We start from the raw sequence: 17273 nt of genomic DNA on the forward strand, positions 1-17273 counted from the left end.
GCGGACAGCTAACTAAACAACATATCACCACAATGCAGCTAGGGTAGTGTTGCAGCTATAACTGTGTGTGTTTTTTTTTAATTGTCTTGTCCCAAGATTTGTATATCCTGTATAATTATGAATGTTTCTCAAATAAACTAATGAATGCTTCCTGTATAATATATGAATGTTTCTGAGAAGAAACTCTATAAATAGTTAAGAGGTTAACCTGTTGAAAGGATACCAAATAATGGTTTAACTGGACAACTTTAAAATTAGCATAGAAAACAGTCCTTTGTTATATTTTAATGAGCCACCAAGAATGAGAGAATATTATAGTCAGATTATAACATTCCTGTCTACTTTATCCTTTCTGTCTGGTTATAATTTTTTTAACTTCAATAAAAACGTGCATCTTAAATGGGAAAAACACACTATACTATTTCATTTAGCCATCAACATACTAAAAATATGACTATTCACAGTTCTTTTGAGTGTTCCTATTATAGATTATATTGTCGTCATACTGTATATTCACCTCCTTAATGAAGCACTATATAATATGGTTTCTTTCTATATGGGGATGGGAAAGGTACTAATATATAGAAAATATTTATAGTTTTATTAATTTGAACCAGCCACTGGTTTAAATTGACATAATTTTAGATCTTAATATAATTTAATGTCTACACAAGTATATAAATACATATTTTATAATCAGGCTTTCAAGTTATATATTAAGTGAACTAATGAGATAGGTAGCATTTCCTGTCAACACACACACATACCATACTTCTCTTTAAAATGATCCCCTGCCTAAAATTTCACATCTAAAAGCTAGAGTGTATCAAGCCCTTCTTCCTGTCAACATGCCCATTTACTTTGACTTTATTTATCTCTCCTACACCTTCTTCCTAAAAATCTGTCCAGCGCTCTTTACCATTTAGCAAAGCAAAGCTAAACAAAGTCCAATCAACAATTACTGTTGAGAATTACTTTGAAGTCCTTCATAGTACATAGTTTATATCAAACAATCTTAAGGCAGTGCAAGTAGGTGTAATAATGTAATAACTGACACCTTCCAATCAAACTTCTTTCCCCCAGGATCTGTTAATATATTACCTTACATGATTCAGAGGAATTCATATTATAAAACAACTGAGATAATCCTAGATTTCTCAGGTGAACCCAGTGTAACCATGAGAGTCTTAAATAATTCAGAAACTGGGAGCTATCATCTTGAGAAAGGCTCTAGAGACAATTACTGGCTTTGAAGAAAGGAGGGCTGTGGGAGCGAGGGAATGTGGAATGCTCTAGAAGCCAGAAAAGGCAAGAAACAGAGTCTGCCCTCAGACCTGCAGAAGAAATGTAGCCCTGCCCACACTGTTTTAGTCTAGTGAGAATTCTAACTTTGACCTCCCAAACTAGGAAAATAAATGTGCAGTGTTCCTTGAGGTATATGTTTCTTTTAATTTTGTGGAGTTACATTTATATCTTTCCTTTGTTATTATACATATTTATTATATGTTTAGGAAACATCTTTTAAACTAGAAGTCATATGGATATGCAATGACAGTATTTTCTAGTTGTTTTTTTTAATGGATTTGTCTTCTCCACAAACTTCTTGAAATCTTTCTTTCTATAACACTATTCATCTTTGGGTTTTCTTCTTAATCGTTTTATCATTTCTTAAGATGCTTCAAAACCTCTCCTCTTTGTTCTACATTTAAACATTCTGTTGATATTTCTTGAGCTTCTACTTTTGACATCTTCTTACTTGACTTTAGCAACTAATTAATTGCATCTACTAACATGCATTTATTTATTCTTATACCAAGATATTTCTCAGATACATACTTTGAGAGAGGCATCTTTTTGTACTTGTCAAAACTGTGTATTTCACAGATGCTCTGTGAGCATCTACACTGATAGCTTCTTAATTGAGCATATTATATCCATGGTCTCAATCTCTTCCTTTTAAATCAACCTATGGACACTTATTTATTTTTAATTGGTATATGCAAACCCTTCTATTTAGTCTTTTCCCTATTTTCCCAGCCTTGACTACTATACTTGAATGAAGATAATTATAATTACTTAAAAACGCTCTACCATTTCATATCTACCTTAAGCTGGTTGCAGTAATCTTCCTAGCTGGAATTACTGTATTTTCATGACTGTTCCCAAACCATAGTAGTCTTGGTGAAGGCTATCATTTGCATAGCTATCAAAATATATACATATTGCTTTTCCCTCCCTCCCTCTTTCTTTCTATTTTCTCTTTTTCCTTCTTCCTTTCTTCCTTCCTTTCTTTTTTCTTTATTTCTTCTTTTTTCTTCCCTTTTCTCAGCATTTGTCAGATATTAATGATTCTTATTTTAGCTCATGCATCTAATACTGATCATAAGGAATATTTCTCAAATGAAAGAATTATCTCATTTTCTTTCCCAGTGCCCAACTTTGTGGTAGACATTGAGTGAAACAGGCAACGAAGAAGAATTGCAGAATTTAGCTGAATTGAAAATGTAAAGAGGCCTATTAATACAATTATGATACTTCCTCCAGAAAGGTTTTAAATTTTGAACCAGAATTAAATAAAAGAGATAATAGGCTTACAAGGTTTTTCCATTAGTAAATGTGCATAAGAGATACAGAGCAATATCGGTTAGTGTGAAAATATCTTAGATTTAGGCTGTAAAAGGCAGGGAATTACCTTAGAATTACATTGGAAAGTTATGATAAAGACTGGAGAATAGAAAAGAGCTAATATTAGAATGAGAAAAAGAATAAAAAAATTAAGAGTTTATGTGTGGAGTTATATAATGAGGAAATAATCAAATTTGTCATGCAATCAGAATGTATAATCTTGGAAATTTCAAGTAAATATATTATTATCAATTAATTTAAAGTACATCAAATATTATTAAGGAAAATCTGTTAACACTCACATATTTATTTGTATTTTAGACCATTAAACTTTAAACATGTTACCTTTTCAACTAAAATTAACGTGCAAGAAATTTTTTTTCTATTTTTTTTTAGTTCTTATAATCTTAGGAACAGATTTCCCTGGGTAGTCTTGTAGAGTAGCTCATTTAGAATGCTAGAATGAATTTTTTAGAGGATATAATGACTTAGAAATGCTGTATATATTCCTAGAATAGAAATTAAAGAAATGGTAACAGGAATGTTGATAAGTTACTTTAATCTCCCTCTCTGATATATTTTAAGTTATATCTTATTATCAAAAGAATGCTCTTGTTGTTGAATAGGAAGGAAAATAGTAAAAGGATATTTGTATGGGCAGGAACAAAAGGAGGTCAGGCGCTCTCTTTGGCCTAAGAGGAGCAATGTATGAAGAAACAGATAATGCACTAGAACTGAGGAAAGTATGTTTTGACAGAGTTGAGTTTGTCTAGAGGAAAACATCATGGAAAGCATGACTAAAGATTTTAGTGTTACCAGTGAATGAAAAGGCAATGTCACTAGGTGAGTAAGACAAAGAGGGTTAATATTGAAAAAAGAGGCTCTGCAGACATGGAAAGCACTGCTCTAAGGAAGCCTAAAACAAGATACACACTAATGAAGACATGATCAGTAAGGAAAAATAAGAGATCAATTATGGTTTGATGGCAACGATTACAGTAATGCATCTAGTAGGATCTTAGGATTTGTTCCTAAGGGGTTGAGAATTCTATTAAAAAACAAATGAGGTTGGTGAGATTAAAACGTAGACCAAAGACTGGAAACAGTGTGGTTATTACATGGAAAGTCAAAAGAAGATTTCAGTATGCAATCAATAATAGTGAAAAAGAAAACCCAAAACTTGGGAATAACTATATATTTAAGATGCGCAATATTGCTCATGACTTACGATATGTCAAAAAGATTAATGACTAAGTTGCAGAATTTGTTTTGTTCTATCAGGATTCATTCTAGTGAAAGTATGTGTGAAATACAATTTTTGTTGTTTTCTTAAGTTTTTTCTATTCAACTGTAGTTCATACCTGTCAATTATTAACAGTAATTCTTATCCAAACAATTAACAAACAGGAGGAGTAGAAAATATTTTATGTATAAATAATAAAAACTGGATTCCTAGGTAGGTTTTTTTTTTTTTTTTTTTTTTTTTGGTGGTACTGGGGTTCCTGGTAACCCTTCTACCTCCGGGTTACACTACCAGACACCTATTTTTTTCATATTTTTATTTGGAAACAGGGCCTCTTAAGCCAGCAAGGCTGACTTCGAACCTGCGCGATCCTCCTGTCTCCGCCTCTCAAGCGCGGGGATTACAAGCGTGCGCCACCACGCCCGGCGTCCTAGGTAGGTTTTAAGCAAGTGTGAGTAGCAAAAGTGAACTCAGAGCCATTTTAGAAATGGGGCAGAAGTGCTATGTAAAGGCTGCATAAGTAACCACATAAAGAACTGATATTAACGTAAAGATGATGATTCTGTATAATACTGATCAAGTTCATCGGTTAAAGACAAACCCCTGAGTAATAACCTAGATAATAGAGAAGTAAATTTCCATAGAAATGAATTAGAACAGTGTATGAGGTGTCCCATGTTAAAACAGAAAAACAGAATAGCAATGCTGAATATAGTAAGAGATAATATATTTGGAAATGTTTATATATTTTCTCAATATAAGTCTATAGGAAATAGTGGTGACTTCCATTACTGGTCTCTTGGGTAAACTAAACAAAAGAAGTATATTTATCTGTATCACATTATGTGAATATTTTCAAGGATGTCTGTTCATAAATTACTGACTATAAATATGGCCACATTTCAACTGTTTATCTAATTTATAGCCTTTCTGCACAATGTAGACTTTATCCCTAGAATCAAAATTTTTAATGTATAGCCTATGAAATGGAAAGATAATCCTCACAGTATGTTTTAATAATTATTTTCATTAACTGATTTGTAAATTGTTACTTTTTCAAATGTTTTGGTATAAATGCATTTAATTATATGTTAATTATTTAAATATATATGTTATCTCAAGCTGCTTGTATGTACAGTTACAAGGTCTTATAAATGAATACTTACTTATGTATTTCAAATATATTATTATTTGTAGATCCTGCAGAACATTTGTGTAATGGAATAGACTACAGAACTTTAAGGCTCTGAAATCATTTCTGACATTCAGAAATGTTTTTTAAGAATAAACATTTTCTAAGTATTTGTAATCCAGGGTAAGATATTTAAAGTAGTATTTTATTTTCCCATTAAATCAAATCATTTTAAATCAAAAGACCAAAATATCTTTGAAAGCTAATGATGCATGGAAAATCTTGGTATTTTTCTTTTGTTCTTCTTTTCTCCTGTTTTTTTTTTTTTTCTTTTAAATCAAGAACATTTACTTCCTTTTAGATGTGACGAACTGAATCTTTCTCAGGGAATAATTTGAGGATGACAAAGGCATTGATTTTCCTATTTTTCTTTTCTTCTTTTTTTTAGGTTCAGTAATAGTGAGTGCACGCAGGCACTTAGGAGAAGTGTTAATGACAATGACTTCCTTTTTTAAGTGATCAAAGCTTAAAATGTTATTGAAGATATTTGGAAGCTGATTGTATTGCTCTTTTTATTGTCTCACGAAAACTTTAGGAAATGCACTTTGTGGGGCAGCTCCTAATGATGTTATGTGCATTTCTGGTTACCAGGGTGACCAATTATGGTCATCTTTCCCCCTGCCATAGAAACAAAGCTACAACAAATGTAAATTGCTTATAATTTTCTCATTTTCATAATTTTCATTCACACATGAATAAAAGCAGGTGTGATTCACATTGCTTTGCAGAGATATTAAACCTTAAATCACTACAATTTTAAATGTAAATTTACTTTAAAATGGATAGAAAACCTGCTAAATGATTAATTTGAGTTATTTTAGAACATTTCTGTGTATTAAGAAAAGTTAAACTGATATATTACCTTTTAACCAATTTTAAACCTTTTAATATTAAAATTATATATCCTGTATTTCATTTACTTTTTTATTTTTCATATGCTTTATATATCTTCAGATAGTAAATGAATTTCAAAAAATAAGCAGTCAATTTTACAGCAAAAGATCTTCCCTCCCTGGGTGGGGGCAAGAGTTTGAAGATACACAAACACTCCCTGAGAAGTCGGGTGTGGTGGCGCACGCTTGTAATCCCAGCGCTTGGGAGGCTGAGACAGGAGGAATGCATAGGTTTGAAGCCAGCCTGAGCTACTTAGTGAAGCTCTCAGCAACTTAGTGAGACCCTGTTTCCAAATAAAGTATAAATGGGAGTATAGCCTGGAGGTAGAAAAGCCTCTGGGTTCCACCCCCAGTAACACACACACACACACATACACACACACACACACACACACACCCCAAAAAAAAAAACTCTCTGAGAAATATGACCTATTAGATCTATTGGAAGTTAAAAAATATTAAAAGCTATCAATATTTCTCTTTTTTTTTTTTGCGGGTCTGGGGATGGAACCCAGGGGCATTTGAACTCCGAGCTACACCCTCTGCCCTATTTTTTATTCTTTATTTTGAAACCGGGTCTCACTGAGTTGCAGAGGGCCTCACTAAGTAGCTGAGGCTGTCCGCGAACCTCGATCCTCCAGGTCTCAGCCTCCTGAATGCTGGGATTACAAGCGTGCGCCACCACGCCCGGCTCTCAATATTTCTCTTTGATAACCTCACTTAATTTTGCCTAGAAAATTGAATGTCTGCAGATATTTTCAAAAAGCAAGACTGCTTTAAAAGTAGCATTCGAGACTGGAGCAAATGTGTGAAATCCAGGATTTATTAAGTTACGTGGACTGGCTGATAGTCAATGGGATTCTGGTCAAAATGAAGAGACTGCACAGAGTTAGTTACCAACATACTTTGTAAACATCCCATTCTGATATAGGAAATATTTAGACTAGATAGTCTTAACTGTCTTACAGCCGTTGAGTTCAGATCTTGAAAAACTTCTAAGAGAATAGCACTTCCTTACTATGTGTAAGGAATTGGCTAATGTGTGCATGTATGTCTCCATCATCTTTTATCCCATTAAGATGTACGACTACAATGCACCAATAAAAAATTAAAAATAAAATAATGAGTTACATTTGCCTTTTCAGATAGCATATGCTTCAGGTATAACAATAGCACAAAAATGTGAAAAGGTAATTTACAATAGTGTGTTGTATACTAGTGCAAACAAATGGCACATACAATAACTTAAAAATGGCATTGAAGAATGTATTTTTTAGCAAGGCATGGTAGTGTATGTCTATAATCCCAGTGTTGAAAGACGGAGAAAGAAGGATTGCAGATTTGAGAGCAGCCTCAGCATCTTAGAGAGACTCTTAGCAACCTAAGGTGACCCTCTTTCAGGACAAAAAATGTATAGAGTTGAGGGTGTGATTCAAAGATAGAATACGTCTGTGGTTTAATCCCCAGTATGAGTGAAAGATAGAGAGAGAGAGAGAGAGAGAGAGAGAGAGAGAGAGAGAGAGAATGCATTCAATATCAGTGTAAGAAAGAAAAGCAATATTGCAATATTTTCTAAGTTACAATATCACAAAGAAACTGGCAGGCTTCTAACTGTAGCTTAGGTATCCATTTTTAAACTTTGTACATGTGTCTATATGTTCCACTCCTGGATGTACTGGTTTCATATTTCTTCTTTTGTAAAATCTAGCCAGTAAAAACTAGCCAACTGGATTAGATTGTAAAAGTCATACTCCAGCTGAAGCAGAACTCTTTGGCTTTATCCTTAAAACTATTTTTTACCTAAAAGTAAAATGAAAAGAACAAAGCTTCTTTATGATTCTTTCCCCCCCACCACCATGTAAAGGAAGCAGAATCATCCTAGATTACAGCACAGGAGATTTCAAATATAAGCAAACCAGTGATGAAAAGAAAAACAATATGATTAATATAATGATTAATTGCTTGTTCGGCTTTGATCACCGCGCTTATGCTAGAAAACACACATCTCACACCTACCCCTCTCCTCCCAACATTAGGTAATCTAATGTATAAAAGAGGTGGTAGATTTAGTGTTTTGTGATCAGACCTAAAGCTTTGCTTTCAGAGCCTTCACTAGTGAAAAAAGAAGCCTGCTTCCAACTCTGGTCTCTGTCCTCTGATTTGGGGGACCTCAATGTCCTGCAACACAGCCAGTGGGGAACAGTGTAGTGGCTTTTGCCTTAGGAAATGAAAGGCTCAGCAGACTGTCCACCCAGTGTGCTTGCACAGAAGTAAATTGCTTTGCTGAGTTACTTTCTGCTTCATGCATTTTGTTTTTGTTTTTAAGCTTTTTTAAAATACATTTCTGCTGGGCATTGGTGGTGCATGCTTGTAATCCCTGCGCTTGGGAGGTGGAGACAGGAGGATCGCGCAGGTTCGAAGCCAGCCTTGCTGGCTTAAGAGACCCTGTTTCCAAATTTAAAAACATATATAAAATAGTTCTGGGAGTGTAGGCCGGAGGTAGAAAGGTTTCCAGGAACCCCAGTACCATCCCCCCCAAAATACATTTCAAACCACTAGGGGAACATCTGGGATTGCTACCATTTGGGTGAGTGCCTTGGGCTCCCCAATGTGGGGGGCACATCCTACTGCCTCAGTGTGTAGCTTCTGAGTGTCTGAAGGGGCATGCTTCCTCCATGCCCCTAAGCATGAAAAACCCTAAGCAGAAAAAAACCTAAGCAGAAAAACCCTACTTGGTGGTAAATGTCTCTTGGAAAGGTAGGGAAAAACCTAAGCAAAAACCACATAGCTGACCAGATAATTTTATGCACAGACCAAGACAAGAAGTGACATAGAGTGTGGAGTGAGGAGGGCTGGTAAAGTATTTTTTCTGTGATTGGGATATCATGGGGCGAGGGTTGTGTGTAAATGATGGATGTGTGTGAGGGTGTCTAATGAAAGCAGAGCCCAAAGGTTATAGTTTCTCTCTGAAAGGCCTGGTAAAATGGCAAAGCAGTGCCAGAGTTGGACAAACCCCCAGAAAAAATATTGGGGGGTGAGACTTTGGGAATACAAAACCAGGAACTATGATTGTTTGGCTGCTCTTGTACCTCTAGATAGAAGAAAGAGGTTAAGCCTCTACTGGGAATAGAAAAGAAAGGTACCTAAAATAGCAAGATGAAGTACAAAATTTATTTTGATAGTTCCTTAAGCATAATGTTATATACTGGAAAATAATCTGTGAATAAAGGGCAAAAAAAAGGATGATTAATTAAATGCTCCTTCTTTTGAAAAAAAAAATATGTATACAAGCCTATATTACTACTGGTCAACTTTAGTTTGGACCAGATGAGAATTTGATATATAAATTATAGATAAATGAGCACACCTAAACTAAAAAAATATATATTTTTTAGTTTATCTGACTTATAAATCTTTAACATATACGTTTATCTAAGTTTAGTAAAGTAAAAGATGCTATTAAAAATATTTTTTTAAGCTGGGTGTGGTGGCGCATGCTTATATCCCCATGCTTGGGAAGCAGAGACAGGAGGATTGTGCAGGTTCAAAGCCAGCCACGCTGGCATAAGAGACCCTGTTTACAAACATAAAATAGGTCTGGGAGTGTAGCCCGAAGGTAGAAGGGCTTCCAGGAACTCCAGTACCACCAAAAATATATCTTTTTTTTTCTTAGACTAGCCAATTAAGAGTGTATTATTTTTTGTACACTAAATTTTGAGAACAAAAAATTAAGCAGGAAGACTTTATAGATTTGCAGTTTGGCTAGAGAGGCATGTGTAAACCCAGGCCCAGAAAAAGAATGTTGTTTAAGAAAGTAAAATCGCTAAAGGTAGAGCCAATGATAAATGGAGTGGTTTATGCTGTGGATAATACCACCTGTTGAGCTTCTCCAAGGTGAACAAAGTAATCCAAAAAGTAGATGAGGTCACTCACTCTGAGTGAGACTGGGTCCATTGCTGGGGCCACAGAGACCCAGAGAGCTATGGAAGAAGCTTTACACACGCCTTCCCAGTGGGAGTTTGCCAGAGTTCAGGGACAGCCAGGTGAGGCTATATCAGGCTTGCTGGACATCCGGACTGACCAGCATGTCAAGGTCACTATGATCTTCGTGGACTGCCAGAATGTGGAAGATGAAATGAAGACCAAAGAGGGATTGGGGCTCCAAGACATCATAGTGATGAATACTTGCTGGTTTGGGATAACCCCATGACTATTTTGAGGCCACTGTGTTCCATATGCTCAAGCATAGTTATTATAAAAGCAGATCCAATTCAAGGAAAAAAAAGAAAGAAAGAAGGAGGGGAAGGAAGAAAGGAAGAAAGAAGATGTGTAACTACTTGCTGATTTGAGTTAAGCTATTTTCTGATAAAACAACTAAAATAAATAATAAATAATAAAGTATTCCTAAAAAGAAGTAATTTTCTAAATTAAAAATATTTCTAAGAGGATTATTATTATTATTATTATTATTATTGTTATTTTTATTTAGTTACTGGGGGTGTAACTCAGAGGCATTCTATCTTCAAGCTATGCCTTCAGCCCTACTTTTAATTCTTTATTTTGAAACAGGGTCTCATTGAGTTGCAAAGAGCCTCACTAAGTAACTGAGTTTGTCCAAGTACCATGATCCTCCTACCTCAGCCTCCCAAATGGTGAGATTACAAGCATGTACCATCATACCCAGCTAAAAGATTATTTTTAACAGTAAATTAAAATAACAACAAAAATGTTAAAGACAAAATAAAATCCAGTGAATAAAAAGAACTATTTACTGGTATAGAAAGATATTTTTAACAAAAAAGAAAAAATTTAAAAAGGAAGAGAATAATGCTTATAGGTAAGAAGAATTTGTTTGGCAACATTTTTGTTCTAAATGACTGAAATTATACCATAAAGGGAAATGAAAGATGAGAATAAAAATCAGAGGGTCAAGCAAGTTTCAGAGGGTTCAAGGAAGTTGCAAATGATTTGTAATGGATAAAACATATGAAATAATTTTATAGGTGTATTAATGACTAAGATAAATTATTTAAAGGGTTTTCTAAAAGTCACATTTTATTCTGTGAGCTTATATTTATTATTATTTTTTAGTGGTACTGGGGTTCCTGGAAACCCTTCTACCTCCGGGATACACTCCCAAACGCCTATTTTTTATATCTTTATTTGGAAACAGGGTCTCTTAAGCCAGCGAGGCTGGCTTCGAACCTGCATATTCCTCCTGTCTCCGCCTCCCAATGGTGGGGATTACAAGCGTGCAACACCACGCCCAGCCTGTGAGCTTATATTTAAATAATCACATTTTCCTATGATATTAACCTGTTCTTGGTAAAATTTTATAAAAACTAACTTAAAACTTTTTTGTATTTTATTATGGCAATTTCCCATACTTTTTTAAAGCAATATTTTTTTCTCTAGATAACTTACTAAGAACTAGCTCAACGAACAATTTTGCATCTTGATCAAGATAATCTAATCTCTTGATGAGACCTTTGGCTATTGCATCTCTGTAGTCAGATTTTGATGCTTGTGTTTTATAGTCTAGTAAATGACCAATTTTTAATTCAAGATAAAATGAACAATTATAACTTTGGGTTACTACATATATATGACTCTCTCTCTCTCTCTCTCTCTCTCTCTCATATATATATATATATATATATATATATATATATATATATATGTATAGAGACAGCCATTACTAAAGCCTCTGGCCCCTTACCATGCTAATCTCTTTGTACTTGCAAATCAAGGTCAGGAAAGTCAGCTCAAGTTAACTTATTTTGAAGAAAATAATAGGAGTGTATAATAGAAGAGGAGAAAATTGTAAAAAAGGAAAACAACCTTTTCTATCGAAGTTGCAAGATCATGCACATAGAAACGTCCAGGCTTCCATTTTGTAACAGTAGCTTAGGTACCCATTTTGCAAACATTTATATGTCCCACTCCAAGATGTACTATTTTATGTTGTTTCTTTTGAAAAATTTTCCCATTGAAAACTATCCAACCAGAATAGATGTGAAAGACATACTTTTGTCAATGGGGAACAGTACAGTGACTTTCACCTTTGGGGATAAAAAGCCGAGCAAACTGCCCACCCAGTGTTCTTGGACCCTTCTGAAGAGAAGTAAATTGCCTTTTTAGAAAGTTACTTTTGATATCATTATTTTCTTCTATTTGCAGCTTCCCTAAAATACATTTTTTTGCAGTACTGGGGATGGAATACAAAGGTGTTCTACCTCCAAGCTATACTCCCAACTCTATTTTTTCTTCTTTAATTTGAAACAGAGTCTCACTGAGTTGCAAAGGGCCTCACTGAGTAGCTGAGGCTGTCTATGAACCGCTATCCTCCTGTCTCCGTTTCCCAAATGCTGGGATTACAAGCATGTGCCACCAAACCTGGCTCCTAAAATACATTTCTAACATCAATACCATAAAAAAGATTTTGTTATTTGATAATCTCATTGAATAAATAAATTCACTTAATTTTCAGTTTATTCTTTCAACTTTTGCATTTAAAATATTAGTTTCTGAATCAGCTATTTGTTATGCAGAAGATAAATTATTTAGGTCTAAGTAAGTTATAGAGTTTGAGTACTTAACTGGAAATATTTAAACAATTGTTATTACAGTTGTACAAGGTCTTAACTAAGCCAATGGACTCGGGGTACTGATAGCTGAGGGGACCAATAACATCAGTAGGACAGGACTTGGTGAGAGCTGCCTTCCTTACTACTCGGCCTCAAGGTTGCTGGCACTGGCCCTCTGTTAATTTTAATTTGATGCTTCGGATAAGGTGCTGGTAGGCTCCATAATTATATCTCCTCCCTAACTTTTCATGGCATTTTTGCTTGCCTTATTGCCATATAACTGTCCTTGAATGATGTCTTCAGGTATATTAGAAGATAGTGCTGCCTCATGAATGCTACGTCTTAGTGAATAATTCTTCCTAAAAAATCCTGCAGAAAACATTTGTTTTATTGGTGCCCACAAATATTTTCTCCTTAAATAGTTGCCTTTGTTGCAATAACATTACAAGTTGAAGTTGGTTCTTTCCTACAGAATATACTATGAGGAGGATTTGCTTTGGATTGTTCTTTATAATAACCTCTCATCCTCTTAGGCACTGGAATTGAATGAAAAAGAGGTGAGTCAATAGATAAGAGGCTATCACATCTAAATACACACAGTGGGTCTTCTTCTTTTCACACAGTGAATAAAATATTCTTGGCCAAGGAGTTGTCTATGAAACCCAAAGTGCCACATATTTTTTCCCCCCTGACTTCTCTGTGCTTTAAACAAACTGAGAAGAGATGAAAAACTGGTCAAATCCATTGACCAAATCCTTTAATTGTTGGAAGGCCCAATCAATGGCAATGTTCTAAGGCCTAACTTGATTTTACATTTTCAGATAACTGTTTTCAGGGAATAATTATAGACATTATTTGAGAGGAAATATTGAGATATGTTTATCTGATTTATAAAATAAACACAAATATAGATCAAATAAATTGTTCATATGCACCTAGTGGAGGAGGAAGTGGGTACTGGAGATTCAACTCATTAATGTTCTACTCTGAGCTACAACCCCAGTCTTTTATATTTTTATTTTATTTTTATTTTTATTTTTGAAAGAGAGTCTCACTGTGCTGCTGAGAGTCTTGCTAAGTTGCTGAGGCATGTCTGGAACCAGTGATCCTCTTGTCTCAGTCCCAAATATTGGGACCTCAATCCCAAATATTGGGATTATAGATGATGTGAGCCACCATGCCATTTAAAATTTTTATTTAAAAAGCACATATATAAACTTATCTGAGAAGCACTAAACACGCATTGCAGGCAAAGAAATTTATACTCACTTGGACACAGTGGCATGCACCTGTAATCCCTATAATTAGGAGGCTGAGACAGGAGGAACATATGATCAAGGCCATCCTCAACAACTTAGAACCATGGGTGTAGGTAAGAAGTGGAATACCCCTGAGTCCAAAAAAGAACACTATACTTAGCTTTATAATAGCAAATTTTGGTAGCATTTATAATTTATGTATGATTTAAAGGCAATTAGTTTAATGTTAACTATCATCCCCCATGCTAGAATATTGATTAAGGGAATAATATACTCACCCTGATTTATTCTTGGATTCTGTAACCTTTCTTTTGTTGTTGTTAATTTGTTTGGTTTTTAAAATTCTTATTTATCATGTATTTGGTAAAGTTGACAGTTCTTTCTATCAGGGTAAAATATCAATATGATAATCAGAAATAGTTGCAAGATATAACACTTCTTTCTTAATTATAGTTGATTATATTTGTATTTTATTAATATTAATTTTAAATGACCTAAGAATTGTATATATGTTTAAAGTACAGTAGGGAAATTGAAACATGTACAATGTATAAAGTCTATTTAAAATATGATTGAAAAAATTTACATTAAATGGAGACTGAATAACAGCCAGCATTTGAGAGAAACCTATCATGTCATTTTTAATACATAAACAAACTCAACTTTATACACTGTTGCAGGGGAACATTTTATAAACGTTCATGTATTCACGAGGTTAAAGAACACATAAGTGATCCTTGAAGCATCTCTGCTATTACTAAACCATTTTTTTCTCTCAGGACTCTTTCCTTATCTTATTCTACAAAAATACCACTTAGAGCCAAAAGCTTCTCCATAAAGTATTTGAGCTTTGCATAGCTAGATGAGTAAAAGTACATGTTATGTGCACGCAGTTAGAAGTTTGTCAAAATGAGGATGTGATGAAATTGTGCTGGCATCCCAACCTTTTGAATTTCTGACCTAGCACTATTTCCGTTACATAAGAAAGATATATGGCAAAGATTTATAGTTTATTTCGATGGGGATTCAGGTACAATTGCCTGCACACATTCATTAATGATAAGAAAGTACAGTAGGTCAGAGTGGCATACCTGTTCTAGGATCAAAGCTCTCATCTTTTCCTTTCAATGTGGGCCAATCAACATATACGTGAATAGGAAAAAAATGCATTTTTTTTCACTAATCGCCAACAAAATTTAACATTTCCTTCAATTATAAATATACATAAAAATCTACATCTGTGTTGAAAATACATAAAAACCCACATCTGTGTTGCAAATCTGTTGACATTTATGAAAAGAGATTAGCTGTTTTCTTTTCTTCTTTATTTTCTTTTACCTCATTGTGGCAGATACACCAAAATATCTGCCACAATGATAACCACTTTGATGTTATGGCACCTAAGAAACCGGAGCTTGGTGCTGAGGTATGGTGAGCATGGTGGTGTATGACTGTAATCTCAGTATGTGGGAAGCTGAGGGTGTAGGATCACAGATATTTAAGTGCAGCCTCGGCAAGTTAAAAATTAAAAGCTAAAAATAAAAATGGGCTGAGGGTGAGCCAGATGTAGTGGCACATGCTTGTAGTCCTAGTACTTGTGAGACTGACAGAAAGATAAATGGTTCAAGACTAGCCCCAGCAACTTAGCGAGGCTCTCAGCAATCTGGTGACCACCTGTTTCAAAATGATAAAATAAAGTTCTGGGCACATACCTCAAAGGCAGAGTGCTTCTTGGTTCAATTCCCTATTACCACACACACAAAAAAGTAGAGCCTCTCCTGAGTTCAACCTACAGCATCAAAAACAAACCCCAAACTGCAAATATATATATCATATTATTTAATGTGTCAAAAAGCAAATATATTGCCATACCATTTTTTAGTATTTTAATATAATTTGGATGCTTTTTAATATTACATATTGGATTTTATAAATTTCATTTTTTGCTTTATTTGATTTCTAAACAGAAATTTTTAGATTTTATCAGACTATTAAAGTACACATGGCACAAGAAAAGTTTAAAAACTCTGATGCTATGCTCACATCTTGTTTTTTTGCACATGAAAGAATAAAATAAAATCAATAAAAATATGTCATGAAAAATGACTAGATGTGAATGAAAGAGATTTAGAAAGAACTTATAAATTGTGAACTTGAACAAAGATTACAATATTATCCTAGATCACTTAATTAAGTTTAATGACACCATAAATTGGGCTGTTAATGAATTATGTATACTTTGTTCAGGCTCTTGCTTTAAGAGAGAAAACGACACAATTTCAAATGAAAGTTCTATTTTCTTGTTGCTGCTGCTGTATTGTAATCATACATCAGGATGAAGTTCAGAGCAAGAGGGACATATATGTGCATAGCACTTGGTGGACCTCCCAACAACGTGCCCAAGCAGAGGAAGCCTGGCACAGTGGCACATAGCTGCAATTCCCATACTCAGGAGGCTGACACAGGGCGATCGCAGGGTCGAGTCCAACCAAAGCAATTTGGATAGATCCTGTATCAAAATTAAAAAAAAATGAAATGGTGGGAGTGGAGGTGTCTCTTGAAGGTAGGAGGTACCTGGATCCAATTCCCAGTATGAAAAAAATATAATATATATATTATATTGAATTATAATTGTGCTTTTCCGTTAGGTAAAGTCAGTTAGCAAAACTAGATGGCCTATGATTCCTAGGCCACCTATTTTTGCTAATTGACCTTACCTAAGGGAAAAGCACACTTCCTTTGTCTTCATGGGAAGAGGTAGCTTCCTAAGATGTTGATAGGATCTCAGAAAAGTGTGGCTTCCTTCCATAAACACTGAGAGTCTTACAAATGACCTTTCTTCATGACCTTGAGAAAAAAATATCCCTTTGATTAAATCCTAGATCAGTCTTTTTAAAAAAGTTGGATGTCAAAGGGAAAGATAAATAACGTATAATTCAAAATTCCTAATGTCAAGTGCTATAAGAAAGTGGAGTTTTGGGCTAAGATTCACAAAGAAGCCTGTCTAAAGTTTAGTCAGGCTGAGCTTGGAGCCAATCACATGAGCTTTTGAAATCCAAAAAGACTCAGGAAAACATTTCTTCATGTTTGCTAGAGCTAACTAAATGAATTACTAAAACACAATATGGCTTTATCAATAGGTTATAGGTTTTTTTTCCAGTAAATTAACATTATCATTTATTTTTCAGTCTGCAAAAGACATGGTATGCCATCAAATGTCAATGTAAGCGCTCAGTACCAAAAAAAAAAAAAAAAAAAAAAAAAAAAGAAAAGTAAACCCAATGTCATTCTTGATTAAATAATCACCTTTTCAGGGCAAAGGCACGAAGAGCTAGTTTTTCTCCCCCTTGAAATAGGACTTGCAACCTAATTCTTATTCCTAATCACAGAATCAAAAGTGAGCATTTGACCAACCTGACACTGGCTTTAAATCATTCTATTTTTCTTCCAAAACTTCATCTTTTTTGACATTTC

The sequence above is a fragment of the Muscardinus avellanarius genome, assembly GCF_963383645.1.
Source record: "Muscardinus avellanarius genome assembly, chromosome: 2".
Lineage (NCBI taxonomy): Eukaryota > Metazoa > Chordata > Mammalia > Rodentia > Gliridae > Muscardinus > Muscardinus avellanarius.